General features: G+C 47.3%; 1 protein-coding gene across 3 annotated transcripts in view; it reads right to left on the minus strand.

Annotated features, from left to right (window-relative positions):
• The window catches only part of LHFPL2 (LHFPL tetraspan subfamily member 2), a 142,237-nt gene that overhangs the window by 111,465 nt on the left and 14,054 nt on the right, over positions 1-16,718 (minus strand). The window contains exon 1 of one of the 3 annotated variants that reach the window (XM_070412235.1): positions 12,215-12,294. The exons of the other annotated variants lie outside the window; for them this stretch is intronic. The gene's annotated coding sequence lies outside the window, so the exon portion shown is untranslated. Of the gene's footprint in view, positions 1-12,214; positions 12,295-16,718 lie in introns of those variants that run through there. 3 annotated transcript variants of the gene reach the window in all.

The following is a 16,718-nucleotide window of genomic DNA, read 5'->3' on the forward strand; positions in this document are numbered from 1 at the left end:
TTAACCCAAATTTATAGATGCGGGACTAAAGCAACGAGACTTCAAGTAACTTCCCAAAGATCACCCAGCGGCTAAATATTAAGAGCTGGTTTCAAAAGCAGGCAGCCTGGCCTTTTAACCACCAACTGACTCCAGAGCTGGTTTTATCTTAGCAAGTTAGTTTATAAATCAAGGTTCAAGACTCTTCCTCCACCATCAATTGCATAAGAGCCTCTGACTTGTATCTCCAATGCGGGTAGTATTAACATTTCAGGAGTGATGCCTACCCAGGCATTTAAGATTCCCGGTCCCTATTCCCTAAAAGCCTTTGGGAAGACTAATCTCCCTCCCAGATCCAACCCCCTTCTCCCGCTATGTGGTGGAGGAGGGAGGGGGAGAGGGGAGGGTCAGCCCTGCCCCAGTTGAGTAAACAGAAAAGGACATCAAGAACATTTAAACAAGAAGTAGCTGTTAAAAAGCAAAGGCAGATGAAATTTAAAAAGAAAAGAAAAGAAAGGAGAGACAAAGGGAAGACACATCCCAGATCTCCTGCCTTTTTCTGCATTGCTAAACTGGTAATGAGACTAAAACTCCAGCAGCTAACAGAAAACTGTTTTCCAAAAACAAATCCATATATGGTTCTTTCATAAACTCTAAACCCCAGATTTCAAATTAATTTAGGACCTGCCAGACAATCTTCAATGCACACATCAGTTCTCTTGATGGGAGTGTGGTGAGAAGCCCTTCCCTTTATTCAGCCTAATCTAAAAGAACAGATTGCCACCCCCCACCCAAAAAAATCAAATTCGGATTCAAAACCTGGTGCTACAATGAATAAGAACCTATAGTCTGACACAAAGGGATTACTCATTTGGTTCTAAAAATATAAACAACCAAGGTCAAGCTGATGGATACGCAACAGATACAACACCCACACTCCTCCCTCAGTCCACCCCCTATTCCCCGCCATCTGAAGGGATGCCACCATCTGAAGGGGTGCCAGTCTGGAAAGACCATCCAAGGGTGACTTGCCTAGATGACTTTGCAAGGCTGCTGCCAGGACGAGGGATCTGAAGTGCCCAATGGTGCTCATGTTCTCAAGACCAGGAAACCTTACAAAACAGTCACACTGCCTCCTCCACCACCCACTACCTACTCCCCACTCCCCCTCCTCTGCTATCTGGTCTTCCCTTCCCCTTTCTCCCCATTCCCTTGGCAAATCCAAACCACTTGTCCTAGATCAGTGATGGCGAACCTATGACACGCGTGTCAGAGGTGACACGCGAACTCATTTTTTTGGTTGATTTTTCTTTGTTAAATGGCACTTAAGGCTCTCGACCAAGATGGCGGCATAGGTAAACACCGGAGATTGCTGCTGCAAACAACCACTTCAAAAATACAACTAAAAGACAGAACGGACATCACCCAGAACCACAGGAAAGCTGGCTGAGGAGAGACTCTTCAACTAGAAGGAAAGACAGCAGCGTCCCGAGGCTCAGAGGAGACGCAGTGTGGAAAATTTAAAGGTGCGGAGGTGCGCACGCGGGGTGGGCTGGTGGCTGAGGGCGCCGTTGTCGTTTTCGGTCGTCGGGAGTGAGTCTCAGACTCTGGGCTCCAGATTCGGGCAAGTCTCTAGGGACTCACTCAGACGGGAGAAGCGGGATTGTCCGGCATCAGTTGGAACCTGAGGGCAGCTTTCTCTCCGAAGTTTGCAGCGGCTGCCGGGGTTCTGAGAAGCAGAGTCTCTGGGAACGGGACTGACAGCAGCCATAACTGCTCCCTCCGCCCGCCCTGCTGATCCCGTGCGACCCGCCCCGCCCAAGCCCTGTGTAGAGCCATTTGCCGGATAGCCTCAGGCAAAGGCTAGATTAGCACCTCCCCAGAGGACAGAAGTTTTCCCGGGCAGACACAGGTGATTCTCACAGCCAGTCAGCCTGGTGGTCAAATGCCTCTAGTATTAACTACAACAATCAAGGTTTAACTAGAACAAGACTGCGCACAAAGACCACAAGGGGGTGCACCAAGAAAGCATAAAAAATTCGGAGACAAAAAAACATGACAGAAATGGAGGATATGGAGCTAAAAAACGCAATTTTGAGGGCTTGCAATAAACTTGAGGAGAGCCTCACGAAAACTAATGAGACCCTCGATGCTATGATAAAGAAACTAGAAATTAAGCATACACGGACTGAAATAAAGAATATTATACCCAATAGCAGACCAGAGGAGCGCAAGAATCAAGTCAAAGATTTGAAATGCGAAGAAGCAAAAAACACCCAACCGGAAAAGCAAAATGAAAAAAGAATCCGAAAATACGAAGATAGTGTAAGGAGCCTCTGGGACAGCTTCAAGCGCACTAATATCAGAATAATAGGGGTACCAGAAGATGAGAGACAGCAAGATATTGAAAACCTATTTGAAGAAATAATGGCAGAAAACTTCCCCCACCTGGTGAAAGAAATGGACTTACAGGTCCAAGAAACGCAGAGAACCCCAAACAAGAGGAATCCAAAGAGGACCACACCAAGACACATCATAATTAAAATGCCAAGAGCAAAAGACAAAGAGAGAATCTTTAAAGCAGCAAGAGAAAGAGACTCAATTACCTACAAGGGAATACCCATACGACTGTCAGCTGATTTCTCAACAGAAACTTTGCAGGCCAGAAGGGAATGGCAAGAAATATTCAAAGTGATGAATACCAAGAACCTACAACCAAGATTACTTTATCCAGCAAAGCTATCATTCAGAATTGAAGGTCAGATAAAGAGCTTCACAGATAAGGAAAAGCTAAAGGACTTCATCACCACTAAACCAGTATTATACGAAATGCTGAAAGGTATCCTTTAAGAAGAGGAAGAAGAAAAAGGTAAAGATACAAATTGTGAACAACAAACATGCATCTATCAACAAGTGAATCTAAGAATCAAGTGAATAAATAATCTGATGTACAGAATGAACTGGTGATTACAATGAATCAGGGACATAGAAAGGGAATGGACTGACTATTCTTGGGGGGGAAAGGGGAATGGGAGATGCGGGAAGAGACTGGACAAAAATCGTGCACCTATGGATGAGGACAGTGGGTGGGGGGTGAGGGCGGAGGGTGGGGCGGGAACTGGGAGGAGGGGAGTTATGGGGGAAAAAAAAGAGGAACAAATGTAATCTGAACAATAAAGATTTAATTTAAAAAATGGCATTTAAATATATAAAATAAATATCTTTGTTTTACTATGGTTGCAAATATCAAAAAAATTCTATATGTGACACAGCACCAGAGTTAAGTTAGGGTTTTTCAAAATGCTGACATGCCGAGCTTAAAAGGTTCGCCATCACTGTCCTAGATTAACATGGTAACCACCCTGACTATGAATTGCTACTGAGCACACTTTACACAAAAATCACAAAGCCAAGAAAAGGGCTTGGGCAAGATTTCCAAGACAGCCACACCCCGATTTCAGAGCCATGCCAACGCTGCTCAACCTCCTTCACCCCTGGTCTGTGCCCGGACCTGTCCCAGAGAGAAAGGACAGGGTGCTAAAAGGAACACAATGTGGGTGACCCTCACACCTCACCCTCAGGAAGCCTGATGTTCACTGGCTGTTCCTCACGGCCTCTCCTTGCGATATTACAGCTGAGAGCTCCTGATATCAGTCCGACTATTCTCCCTGACACCAGCATTAATAGTGACACCCTGCAGGTCCATACTCCCGGCATCCGGGACTTGTTTGTATGTTTGCACCCATCTGCAAAAAGTCGGCTTCCCCAGCTCACCTGCCCTAGTTAAGGAGACATGACCCTGCCTGTGGGTGGTCAGTTCTGACTTCCCTGAAGCAAACCCTGGCTTCATCATGCAGACCTCAAAATCCGAATGTCACGGCTCCCTTTTGATGATGCATACTATGCTACTTCCAGGCTTTCCTAAAAGGGCCAGTAATTTCACATTTACAAAGTTGCTCTTAGTACTCATGTTTAAAAGAGGTAAGTTCAAAGAACTGTATATTTTTCCTCCCTAATCAGCTCAGCTTAAGCAGTGGTCGGCAAACTGCGGCTCTCGAGCCACATGCGGCTCTTTGGCCCCTTGAGTGTGGCTCTTCCTAAGCCTTAGGAGTACCCTAATTAAGTTAATAACAATGTACTTACCTATATAGTTTAAGTTTTAAAAATTTGGCTCTCAAAAGAAATTTCAATCGTTGTACTGTTGATACTTGGCTGTTGACTAATGAGGTTGCCGACCAGTGAGCTTAAGGATCAGTGGTTCTGTGTTCATAAGCACACAGAATGCATCCCTACACCCAAAGATGCAGTGGTTACAACCTACACTTTAATGCTGTTCACTTCCAGGAGACGCACTTTTTAGAGTGCCCACAACCCCAGCACTGGGTTTAGGACAAACTGACGTAACCTTGTAAGAAAAACCACAAATCTCTGTCCAACTGTTGGCTCCAGGGAGGGTCCAAAGCGCTGCCCGGGGACATGAGAGCAATAATCTGGGATGAGGTACCACATGAAGGCAAGGACTCTGACCCTTTCCCCACATGCAGCCAGAGTGACTTCACTTTTATTTGTTTAATAGTCGTTACTAAGCACTGTTTATTAAGATTAAAATATTTGTTCATAGTTTAATAGACTATGCGGGAGAGGCACTAAAGTCAGCGGGTGAGGCAAAACATGTGCACGGTCGTGACTACCCTTCAAGAGTTCTTTAGAAAGACCAACAAGCCATCTCTCAAGAAGCTTCTAGGACAGATGGTTGTGGTGGAACGCTAGACAAAGTGACTGATTGTTTAGGGGTCACTTAAACCAACACCTTTTTGTAGGGCCTCACATTTTGTGGGTCAGGAATTTGGGCAAGAAGCAGCAAAAAAAAAAAAAAAAAAAAAAAGAAGCAGCGGGCGAACTCTGTTCACACTGGCAGTGGCAGAGTTCACTGGGTGGCGCCAGTGGGCGGGAGGGCTGGTCGGGAGGACCGGAGAGAGATGGTTCCCTCACGTGTCAGTGGGGAGGCTGGAGGTTGGGTTCGGTGGGGGCCACAGGGTGGACATCTTACACGGCGGCTCTGGGCTTGAAGGGCGGTGCTCCCACGAGCAAGGTGGGAACTGCATGGTCTCTTAAGGCCCGGCCTTGGAAGTCACATGATGACACTTTTTCTCACACTCCACTGGTCAGCGTGGGGACAGGCCCGCCCTGATTCCAGGAGAGGAACCTTGCTTTAAGATCCAGAACCTCCCCAGCCATACTGGATGAAAAAAAAATGCAAACACTCTGATAAACATACTTTGCACTGAGCCGGGAACATATATATTCAGAATTGCCTGTTTCAGGACACCGAGCCTGAGAAAGGAACCTGAGTGACTGCTCTTCAGAAAATTGGTCAGAAACAGTGAGGAATCAGCCCCTTGGTATGATCCAGGCTCAGCAAAAAGACTTGGAGCTTAGAAATTGGCCGTGCGCCTCACCATTCCCAAAACGTTCTGAACCGAGGAGGCAAGAATTTGTGTACAAGGACCAGTCACTTTTACAGCTCTGGCCTTTAGAAACCTTGAGAGAGAGAGAGAGAGAGAGAGAGAGAGAGAGAGAGAGAGAGAGAGAGAGAAAGAGAGAGAGAGATTTCACAGAGGCAGCCCCTCCTCCCGATAACCCCCTCCCCACTCCCCCCAGGAATAAAATCCTAAAGCCCGTTGTCTCCGAGCTATCCTTTGCAATGTACACTCACCGTGCCTCTGAGTTTTTATTTTCTTTTATTCACTCAATCATACTCAGTAAGGCAAGATGATGTATGAGAGGACCTGGAACCAATGTCACCTGAGGGAACAGAGATTGAAAAGTGCCTCATGTTGTTAGACATGAGCAGCGCGAGGACAGGATGATGGGCCAGGTATAGAAACTCATCAGGGCAGAAAGCCCTGGACGCCTAGCAGGGGCAAAACTAGGAACACAAGAACCCCACCCCCAGGGGAGCCTATCCTCCCCTCGCATATCACTGGTCATGCGGTTTGGACCCCTTGATCTTTCATATCGCTGGTCAGGTGGTTTGGACCCCATGACCTATTACTCCCTAAGGATAACATTTAGGCCTCAGCTCCAGGCCCAGAAAAGCAGCAAAACCAGACAAGTGACACTGCAGCTGCCTCAGGACCAGCTACATTGACTCATGACCCCCTGTCCTGACATCAACCAATCAGTGGAGACCAAGACCCTGAAAGAAGACACCGGGAAAGCTGATGAATATTCTATTAAGATCCTCCCCTAACATGTCCACCTACAAGAGAGAGATGAATACACTCAGGACAAAGGACTGAAGGTTTGCTCTCCCTCCCAGGGCACACCCACGCCATCCCCCCAACCTCTAAGGGACCCCATGAGACTGTCAACCCGGGGAGCACTGGGCGGCAGCAGTTCGTCCCTGGCTAACTCCATGAACCTGTCTCCAAGGCCCCTTTTCTCTGACTTCCCAGTGAACTAAAGCATCCCAGCCATTGCCTCTCTCAACTGGCCCGCTCCTCATTCGGAGTGTATCTTTAATAAACCTCACTTTGCTTTATTTTCATTTTTCGTTGACCTTAAAATCTTTTTTGCTTTGACGAGAAGAAATGAGGTCCCAGCTGATAACTCCAATCGGTAACAATCTCACTCTCTAAGGCAGTGGTTCAAGGCCAAGATGATTTTGCCCTTCCCATCACCCTTCCCTCAGTCACCAGAGTACATGTGGCAAGGTCTGGAGCCATTCTGGATGGTCACAGCTGGGGGAGGGGCGTTCTACTGGCATCTCATTGGTAGAGGCCAAGGATTCGGCTAAACAGCCTATGATGCACATGACAGCCCCCAACAAAGAATTACTCGGCACAAAATGTCAGTAACACCAAGGTTGAGAAACACGGCTCTAACTGAGTAGGCACTATGTTCCTCTCCCTATTTTTGAACGACACATGTAAAGTTGAATCTCTGTGAATTAAATGCACATAACGCTATGGTTCCACTGGAATATCTCACTTTAAAAGAGGAGTTCTCCTAAAAGTCTGAAAAGTCATCATCCTCATCACAAAACCATTCTTTAACTTAATTTTAAGAGTCACTTTTAATTTAGATGGCCCAGTCACATCAGTAATACTAAACGCAAACAAAACACACACACAAAACACATAGAGGATTCCGTCTTCAGTGGCTCCCAGCCATATGCTCTGGTCTTTTGTTTCTCAGAATAATGAGCTGAAATGCTTATGCATGGATGCAAGCAAAGCCAGGTTACAGAGGAACAGGGCACTCTCACTGCAGGCTCTTCCATCTGTCATCTCCCAGCAGGAGAACAATAGCAGCAATGACACACAGTGGGCTACTCTGACCACACACGCCCTGTCCCCTGCCACCTGCCCCCAAGTCAGCCCAGATGCCTGCCTACATGTCCGTGGAGTTACGTCCGTCCCAGCAGGAGCACTCCCACGTGCCCTGCTGTTTGTGGTGGTCACACACTGGTTTATCCTTATAAACCAAAAGCTGACCACTCACCAGACAGAAAACACCATTTATAAACTCTTCCGGACACCTTTGGGGAACTCCTAATGATCCTTTTTATTGGGTCTCTTCCACCACAAATTTGTAAAGCTATTTCCTAGATCTAACATTAATTGCTATTTTCCTCTTAAAATAAGGTCTCAATGACACCAGTACATGGCACATAAAACCACAATTCCCTCAGTGAAATAAATTACATTGCTGGGTTGGTGCAAAGGACTGGTAGCAGGCCAGGCCTGTTAATGGTGTGTGATGTGTTGCCGTTCTCCCAGGTCAAACATAAACACTTTTCATACAATTTGTTTGGCTTTGCACCCCCTTTGCAACGAAGATTTTACCCCAGGAGGTATCTTAGCTGTCCTACAGAGCAGATCACCACTGAGAACGGCCTTCATTCGGCAGGCTTTCTTCCCAAGAAACACCTCCTTATAAATCCGAGTACAGGACTAATTTAATCTTAAGTGTGTCAAAACACACACTCTAGAACTCCTCTGATCCTAAAGGCAGAGGAAGCCCTGAGAAATATCAGTGTGCAGAAGCTGTCTGCTACAGAGGAAGGGTAAACACAGGAAGCTCAGTCTGCAGCAGCTTTGATATGGAAAGAGATGCCTGAAAACAACTACAAAAATGCATTGAGCACCTCAGCCCCCCAGCAATAATTCAGGACACTTCCCAAAGTTATTGGATTACTTAAAGAGACTTGCTCCTTTGGTAATAGTGGTGATAACGACCACTTACTGTGCCCCAGGTACGCTTTACATCGGTTTTGTCATTTCACAGAACAATTCTAGAAAGTGGGTATGACCATCCCCATTTTACAGATGAGAAAACTAAGCCCTGGAGACTAGTAATCTGACTAAGATCATAGATCCTGAGTGTGGGGAGCAGGGCTGTAACCAGGCCTGCCTGACTCAAGGCTGGGTCTTCCCCACCATAGCTCCTGCCTAAGCACGGAGTCCCTTCCGCCTGTGGCAAAATGGGGCTGAAAAGGGCTGTCTCCCAAACACTCTCTTCTCCAAAGAACCTGACATCTAGCTCTCTAATGCTAACTGGTTCAGATACCCCAACAGGCAGCCCATCACCAAACGAAATCCAATCCTGTGTATTTAATCATTAACATTTTTAGGCCACAGACAATGCATGCTCTTTAGATTCAGGGTAAGCTGGGTTGCCTGTTAGGTACAACCGGGCTCCAGCAAGGGCCCGCAGGCACGGCTGAGACATCCTTGGAGCCTGGCCATCCACTGGAAGAAGAGCTTGGCCCTCTCATGAAGACCCTCTGGTCCTGGCCCTGCAAATGCAGTGATTAAACTGGGGTGATCATCAGAGATTCAATCCTGGTGCTGGGGAAAGAGCACAGCAGGGGAGGACATCCTCTAGAGCAGTGGTTCTCAACCTTCCTAATGCCGCGACCCTTTAATATAGTTCCTCATGTTGTGGTGACCCCCAATTTCATTGTTACAAATTGAACATAATTAAAGCATAGTGATTAATCACAAAAACAATATGTAATTATATATGTGTTTTCCGATGGTCTTGGGCAATCCCTGTGAAAGGGTCGTTCGACCCCCAAAGGGGTCGCGACCCACAGGTTGAGAACCGCTGCTCTAGAGGAAACACAGAAGGTATAAATGGAAGGAAAGAGCGACAGGGCACATCCAAGACCTCTCTGGTTTGTGTTGTAAAATCGGGAGCAAAATGCTTCCAAAATAACCACAAACTTAGAGTTTTATACTCCCACTCCCCATAAAACTGTACTTAGATGATTTACACCTGATTTGAGGAATAATTAATGAATGCATATATACTATTTCATTTTGCAATAAGAAAATTACAAATACGAACCAATCTTCCAACATTCGATTTTGTATAGCAACCTGGAACCCTCTGAATACAGAATTGTTACATTTCAGCTTTTAATTTTGTAAACATGAACACTGTACTGTAAATCTCCATTTACATTCTACAGTTCCCCATAGATTGCTTAAAAAACACAAAACTACTGAATTGAAACCCTGTCACATGCAAAACAGTAAGTAAATAAATAAAAAGTGTACCTTCCTCAAGAGACGATGTGAAATGCTTTCCCACTAAAAGGTTTGCTTTCTACATTACCCTTCACAAAAGCTCAAGGCTCATAGCTGGGAAGTCGGACACGCCCACCTCCCTTTTGTTTGTACTTTCAAGAAACCTGAAGAAAATAATCAGATTCTCCCCACATGTAAATGAATTCAAGAAACCAGATTTTCCAAATATGCTTTTTATCAACACACATGTTTTCTTGAAAATTAAACATGTTTCTCGTTTGCATGGTTTTGCACACAGAATATTTGGGGTTCAAGTAAAATATTTACTCTTCCCTTCCAAAGATCTATGCTAGAACCTACAACAGGACAGGCTCACTAATAATGACACCAGGGCCAAGGAGCTGTGTCCATGAGCCGCTCAAACTCAACCGTGAGGGCACTAGCACAGATCCTTCCCAAGGCCTGATTTTCACGGAAAACAAGGTGTGATCAATGACACTGTGCAAGACTAAGTGACTCTTTTTACTCGAGCTCTAATATGAAGCAATGGCAATCTTTCCTCTGGCTGCTCCAGAGACCTGGACACCCACCTCTGGCCCACAGAGTGCCTGCCAGCTTTCGATCAATAAGCCCTGTGATCTTTAAAGCAGAGCAGAAGCCAATAACCCAGCCGACTCTTTCCGTAGTCATCAATCAGAGTTAGCCTGCAGCTTGTCTTAAGCCCCAGCAGGAGATTGGATGCCCCACTGTGCATTTCCTGGAGAGAAGCAAGGGGACGCGTACAAAGTCAGTATCTGCAGAAGTCAGGTGAACCGGTGAGAGGCATTGTTGGGAGGAATGGATTTCCAGAAGGAAATGGGTTTTCTCCCAGAGGAGGCACAGAAATTCCAACTGAAAGTAGCCCGTTGCCACGGGTTCCAGAGGAAGCACACTCATCCCTGGACCTCAAGGCCAGGTGGTGAAGCCCACAGGTCAATTTAAAGAGATACACACCCCCAGCCAGGACCAGCGTGGGTGGATGAAACCCCAAGACGCAAGTAATGACACCTCTTAATGTTTGTGAATCTAGACAAAATTTCCTGGCCTTACAAAATCTCTTTGGCAACTTTCATCTTGAATTAAAGTCCTGTAATATTCTAAATTTCAAAACTCCTTTGTAATGATAAGTCTTTTTGGGGGAAGTAACTGGGAAGTTAAATTGGGAGATGATTTAATTCTTCTCCTCTCCAGCCACGAATCAGCAGCGTGGCTGGCCATCGTGGGTTCCTAAGCACAGCACACGGCACGACCCGGGTTCCTTGGCTGAGGCTGCTGGCAGCAGGGCTGCAATTTCCCAAACGAGGCCGGGCAGCGGTGGAGATCCTGATCTGCTGGCTAAGGGCATCTCTGTATCAGTGTAGAGAACTGAGTCCTCCTCACCTTCCAGTCACATCCACAGCACCTTCCACACACAGCCTGCAAGTCTGATGCGCTGCAGGTGGCACGGCCACCTGGGCCACAGTAGGAGAGTTGGGGCCCCAGCCGTTGGGAGAGGGGCAACGTCCAGCCTGTTTGTTCCACAGTTGTCTTGATTCATCCGAGGCTGAGCGATCGGGGCCATCAGCTCTCCACAGCCCAGGCTCTGGCCACCTCTGACCCAGACCCTCGTGTGGCAGCCCTGCCCCCCACCCATACTCCACGCCTGAGAAAGCCTGTCTTCCCCAACAATTTTAAAGAATCATTTAATCTTGCTGCATCTCAATTTTCTAATCTACCTGTAATCACAGGAAAGCCTCAAGTACACAAAAGCCACTTCTTCCAGACTCTTCAGCCTATAAAAACATCTCAAAGAGCACTGGGCGAGGAGTCAGAAGTCACATCTTCATGCGTATCACCCATGCACAGAACAAGTGCATATTGAGCACCTAATACAGGCCAGGGGCCAAAGGCATGAAGGTGAATAAACAAGACAGACCAGGGTCCCTGCCCTCATGGGGCTTAATCAAGTCATTTAGTGTCATTAACTGAAAGTAAAGGGCTTGGACAGGAAGCTCTTTCAAGTGCCTCCCAGCTCACCTAGTCTCCGCTCTGCGTTGGTGCCAGGAGGGGACTGAAGCATTCTGGAATGTTCTACTTCCCTGAACAGATGCTATTTTTACTCCACATACATATAGCTCGGGCTGCACATGTGTGACTTATATCCATTCTGCCAAGCATAAACAACTCATTTTCATCCCCGTGTTTATTAGACTAAGTGGAGCCCTAATCTAGAAGGCCCACGGGCAGGCCCAGCTCAGGCTGCCTGGCACAGGGACCCTCCCAGCCTTATTCCTTCCACATGGAGGAAATCTGGTTCCTTCAGATCAAAACTACAGAAAAACAGAAGCAGGGCTGCCAAGGCTTCCTCACATGTTGCCTGGGTTTGTTTATTTCTTCTTCATCAACTCACATCATTTCTGACACTGCATTTCAATTTCCAGGACACAGCTAGAGAGAAAAGCTTTCAAGAGGCACTGAAGTACAGCCAACTTCTGATTAGCCACAGTAATGAAGGAAAGGAAGAGCACGCGGCCAAGGCGAGAGGGCGCTCGCCTCGGAGCATCGCAGGGCAGAGAAGCATTAGTGAGCAAGTGAAGTCTGCCCCTCCCGACCGCCTCCTCCCCACCACCAATTCCTCTCAGATAACATTTCAGGAAAGCACTTGGCTGGAGCTTTACCTTCTGGGAGTTCCCAATGGCACCACATCCACCAGAAAGGGAGACGTCTACGGCCTCCATCATCCACTTGTACAGGGAAGTATCAGCCCTGAATCAATGGGGGGAATCGATTTTTATAAGAACTACACAAACCGAAGTTATGATTAAATGCACTTATTGGTAGTTAAGGATTTTTAGTAGCACATCTTAATAGTTCTTTTGTGGTGTGTTGTTTTTTTTTTTAATCAGAGCTAAGTTCACAAATATGAGGCAGTACTTTATGCAGTCCAGAGGGAGATGCTGGAGACTAAGAAGCAATCAGACATGAGAGAGTCCGTGTGAATGATGATGGGTGTGGAACAGGCTGGGCCCAGAAATAAGCCAGCAGGAGGCAGTGATGTGCACAGCTGATGCCTCTGACTTTTCTGATCTCAGACCCAGGCACTCCAGAAGTTGCTCAACACTTTGCCTATGGCCGTTTCTGACATACAAAGAGCCTTCCATCCACCTCTCTCTGGTCTCCCCCAGCTCCCACCTCCCTAGCCCTGCCCACCTTGATCACTTTTCTCCCTTCCTAAGGCAGGCAAGCTGCTCCAGGGAATGGTGCCTGCTGCTGGCTGGTCCAGGGTACTATCGATTCAACACACTTCCTCTCTCTTCTCTTGGAGGACACTTTATCATTCACTTCCTCCTCCGCTTTGCTCCATTTTTTCTAATTATGATCACTGAGGACTTAATTTGAAAAAAAAAAAAAAAGTCTGCAGACAGAATCCCAGATCCCCCTTCCCTACTGGCAAGACCTAAGGCAAGTGTAACCTTTCTGGGCTGTCCCCTCTTCTCTGTAAACGTGGGTAGAAATACCTGCCTACCCAGCAGGGCTCCTATGAGGCAGCAGAAATGAACATGCACTGTGAACAGAACAGCGCCAAACAGAAGGCACAGCTCTCACCATTCTGTTAACTCCCCACCACGTGGTCTAACACTTTGCATACGGCTCAGCTCAAAGGAATTTGATGACCATCATGCGCCAAATAAATCACGTCAACAACAGATGACAGCAAGCCTTCCTCAGACGTGAGACACCACCCCAACTTGCAGCAGGCTCTCTGGTCTGGCGGATTTCTCTATTTTGGGGGTGAATGCATGTTCTTGAGTAACTGGCAGAGTGGTATGGCAGGACCAGGACCGATAGCAATCTCTGTAAGCCCCTCACTCTCCATTAGGGCAGGAGAAACGCCATGTCCCTGACCGCAGTGCCTAACTGATCCGTGTGCCTCCCCAAGCCTCCCTGGTGCTATGGAAATCTCTTCCAGGTTTACCAAGAAGGAAGTGGCCAGCCCAACCCTGCTGAGGCTCGCTGCAACCCCAAAGGCCATCTCACTGTGATAAAGATCTCAAAGGAGCTAATGAAATTATCTCCTCTGCCTTTTATTCCTCAGTAACAACCACAAAATTAGATGAAATGACCCCCTGATCCTCTCATTTAAGGCCGATTTTATTACCTACAACCCCAATTCTCTCTCTTTTAAACGGATATGAGACCCTGAAGACCCGCAGGCCAATGGGATTAGTAATTGCAGGCTTCTCCCTCCAGGCTGGTTCCAGGCGGTTCCCCAGAGGCGCTTCTCCTTCCCCGGGTGGGGTCACAGTCAGTTCAATCTTCATGCTTCAGAGACGTCCCTTTGAACAAGATCAAATGTTTCCCCACCCAGCCTGGTGCTCCGCTCAAAGGAGCAGCAGCCCCTTCTCACTCAGAGCATTAATGTCAGCTCAGCCAGAAAGCAAGGCGAACGGAGGTCACTGCTTAATTGTCCACCAGGCTAAGCCCAGGCCCTCCAACCAGCACCTTGGGAGGGCTGGTCACCCTCATAAAAAGTCACGTGCACTTTGAACCCAGGAACAAGGAGAGTGGGAACTATTTCCCCAGCCTGCTGGGCCGCCATGGGAGCTCCTGCTGTTTGTTTTCTTTTGCAGGCTGTCACCAGAAAGGGTGGAAGGCTTCCCTGCGGCAACCCCAGGCAGGCAGATAGGATGCAGGAGAGATGAGCAAGGGGACTGTCCACCAGGAAATAAAGGGCAGGAAAGATAAGCATCGGTGGGGTCCGCCTAAAGGGAGCCGGCTTCCTTCAGCTTCAAAAAGGAACCTGAGAGAACAGAATTCTGGAAGTCTCAGAAACTCCTCCACGTAAGGAATGCTCTAGGGAGAAAAGGCATCATTTAAAACGAAGGGTAGTTGCTTGTTATCATTAAAAGAAGTGGAAGAGGAAGTTTTTTCACTCTCTTTGGCCTATTTGGAGAAGTTGCTTGATTCGCTAGTCATCCAATGGCTTCCTTCCAACTCAGGCCCATAATTGTAAAAAGATGCAAAGGAATAGGAAACAGTCCTTTCTTAGCTGAAAGAGGACATGGGAGTGATCACAACACCACCTCCAAACCTCCTGTAAAGCAAAAGCCCAAGATAGTCCATTTAAAACCAACTTTTCCTAGAAACAGGAACTTGAATGTTTTCTTTCAAACAATAAAACATAGTGTATGGGACACACCAGCCAGCCAGTCACATTGTGCATTGACTGTGCTCGGAAAATGGAAAAAGGCAAACTCCTCCCAGAGCCGTCAATATCTGGGGGCAGCTTCACAGGCCTATTTTGGAGACTTTACTTCTGTAAGAAGAAGAAAAGAGAAAGACACCCTGAAAACACCAAGACACCCGCGTGGTATGTGCCATTTATTTATTTATTTATTTATTTAGAGAAAGAGAGAGAGGGGGTGTGTATGTGTGTGTCTGTCTGTCTGTCCCCAACTGCAGTCTGCATTTCAGCAATCACGGAAATCACCAGTCAGAGATCCGTATATTAAATGACACTGGAGTCTGAGACCAGCAGACCAATTGCTGTGCCCACTGGTTGCCTTTGCTCTGATGGTTCTCAAATGTCTACCCTGGACACAAGGGGCCCATGCTGGACAGTGTCTTTGGATCAAAGCCGGCACTCCGGAACAGCTAAATCACACACCCATCCTGATACAAGGTTCTACTGCGGAGGCACTAGCAGCCCCATCTTTAGAACAGTGCCCATTTCATTGCATGAAAGAACAGCACCATCTTAGAAGTCCAAAACCAAACTCTAGAAGCTCTAAGGACATTCAGGAATGATATCGCTTCTTGGCCTCTCTAATTAGGATGATGTGGGATCATCAGGGCTCCACGACAGAGCGGTGTGCCGTGTGCTGAGTGCATATCTGCGAGTGAGAACCCCTGGGTGGAGGGGGACCAGCTTGATGACTTGGCTGAACTCATTTTCCCAGCCTGACTGGAACTGTATTCTAAAATAGGAGGCACTGTGACAGAGCCTCGTAGGAGCCCAGCACGTTGCTAATTTGTGTTACCTGGTAAGCACTCCCCTCGTGTTCGGCAGCATGCAGACCAGACACGCAACCACCACCCTGCATTCAGTTTCTGCACAGATGGTGCAACACCAGATACTTAGCAATACCGCAAATTCCAAAACCCACCAAAAAGCTCAAACACACTCATATTTTAACATCTGGGCTTTTAAATGGCAATTCGTTTTCTGAGTTTATTTTTCAAGTGTGACCGACGAACTGACTCCGTGGAGACTGGAAATTCCTGGGGAAAGCTAAAGTCCTCGCTCCATGTGAGCCCTAGGGGACTTGAAGAACATGAGCGGGGTCAGCTGAGAGTCAAATTTCTGCCTTGTCTCTCACTAAATGCTCCTTCCAGCAGCTGCACTGCTGGGCCTGCACCAGGCAGAGGAACACATAGTTATGTGGCTGCTTTTCCCTGGGACCTGCTGGCTGGTGGCTCTACTAGGTTGCGGAAAGCACATGCAGAAACCAAAAGATAACTTGTTTCTCTTTGCTCTAGTGCTGCACACACCCGAACCAAGCAACTGGGAAGGCTGAATAACGAGCAGTGTTTGTGGAAAAACAGGATAGAAAGCAGGAGCAAAACCGCAAGACCATGTCCTCCTCTGTGAGAGGGGTCTTTGGTTAGATTTAAGTACCCTCCCTCCTCCAGCTTCCAGGAACTCGGGCACCCACCAGTTTCTGAAAGGGACCCAGGCCCATTCTGGCTCCAACATTCAAGCGAAACACCACCCAGGGGGTTGCTAGTCCCAAGCCACAGGATGAAGCAAAATGGTGTCGAGCCAATCAGCACACCTCGCAAAGAACCCAACGGACTAAGAAGTATGGGGGAGACTGAAATGCACTGACTTAAAGGGTGTTTGTTAAAATTATTTAAACCTAACCTGTGTTTTAAAACAAATGCTCAAGCCACTCAGAAATACTTTTATTCCCTCTGGGATGTTAACTGGGAAAGTCTTTCGCTTGCTCCCTTACTGCCTATACCTTTAGATCCATGTTCAATTCTAGGGCGGACCAGCTCCCAGGGTCTGGCTGACAGATGTCTCACCCAGGGCAGCCAAGAGGGCTGGATGCTCAGGGCCGCAGGTTGTCACTGAATACATGACTGATCCCTCCCAGCATCACTTGCTACTCAAGAGGA

The sequence above is a fragment of the Myotis yumanensis genome, unplaced genomic scaffold, assembly GCF_028538775.1.
Source record: "Myotis yumanensis isolate MYYU_CA2020_CCGP unplaced genomic scaffold, mMyoYum1.0.hap1 SCAF_4, whole genome shotgun sequence".
Classification (NCBI taxonomy): Eukaryota; Metazoa; Chordata; class Mammalia; order Chiroptera; family Vespertilionidae; genus Myotis; species Myotis yumanensis.